The sequence below is a fragment of the Morone saxatilis genome, unplaced genomic scaffold (genome assembly GCF_004916995.1).
Source record: "Morone saxatilis isolate NCDOM2014 unplaced genomic scaffold, NCSU_SB_2.0 Contig11, whole genome shotgun sequence".
In the NCBI taxonomy this organism is placed as follows: Eukaryota; Metazoa; Chordata; class Actinopteri; family Moronidae; genus Morone; species Morone saxatilis.
This window is the reverse complement of record NW_023339663.1, coordinates 30278539-30279841: the sequence shown is the minus strand read 5'-3', so window position 1 is coordinate 30279841 and position 1303 is coordinate 30278539.

Here is a 1303-nt window from a genome sequence, read left to right as displayed (position 1 = left end):
CTAAATCTAAAAGTTATTCATGGTTTGGATGCTGTTAAATGAACCTTGATGAATGGAAAAAGGTTTGCAGTTTGCCACTTTGTAGAGAGTAATAGCTATGGTCAGGTTTGATTCATGGCGTTCACAGTGGATTCCAATTATGACAAGTCACCAGTAAAATCCCTTCTGAGTAACATAAATCCAAGCCGACCACAGCTGTCATTCTTACAGTGCTACAGGGAGTGAATGTTTGAAACTCAGAAGACAAATTATGAGTATCAGTTTAAGGTTGGGGTAAGGGAATGCATTTGTAATTCCATACAATATAATATATATATAGTATGTGTGTTTGTGTGCGTGTCTACCTGTTTCAGGTCTAGCGTGATAGTCACATAGTGGTACTCCCTTCCATTCTTTATAGAGGGACTTTGCCACCAACGGTTGGTCCCATCTATGGCATATTCAATGGGATGACGCTCTGTACACACAAACACACACACAGACAAACAGAAAGAGAAGGGAAGACAGAGTAAGAAAGAGAGAGAGCAAATTATATTACTATTAAAAAAAAAAAATTAAATCGAAAAATCCTTTTAGTCTGTAATCCTGTCGTTGATCTAGGGGCAGAATTTTCCTTAACACTGTTTTTCTAAAATTCTGGCATTTCAACCATTCAAGGTCAGATATCAAAAGCACATTTTTCTACCTTGTGAAAGAAATAATAATACTTGTTCTTTCCATTTTAGGTGTCTGAATCAAAAGAATCTCACCCTATTTACAGAATCTACCTCTGGCTGCTGTTACTAGTCCACACAAGAGCTATAACGGACAGGAGAAACAAATGTATTATATATATCAATCAAATTTTCATGCATTTTTCCAGTATATTATGGTATAATATATGATATTCGCATTGTTTTAACATTCATATATCTAAGGTATGGCTCAAAAATGCTTAGGTGCTGCACATATGCCGTAAAATGAAAGAAAAAAAACCTGCAAAGGTCACAAAGGTGCAACGCTTTTATGTATGCTGTGCATGTGGGATTGTGTAGGTGATAATATTTGTGTGAAAGAGTTGAGATGTTTCAGGCTGATTTGCAGCTGTCAATCACCAGGCTACTTATGTGTGACATTTCTGTTAAAAACCATGGCAACTATCTTTAGCAAAATAGTAGGAGCTTTGGTAAAGTTCCTTTCCCTCCTCTCGTTTTTTGGTCTTATTTCCTTCTGAGGCAGATAAAGGAACAGAATACAGATTTCTGACAAGTAAATAAAGGATGTCCAGAACACTTAAACCCTGTAATATATATATTATATATAT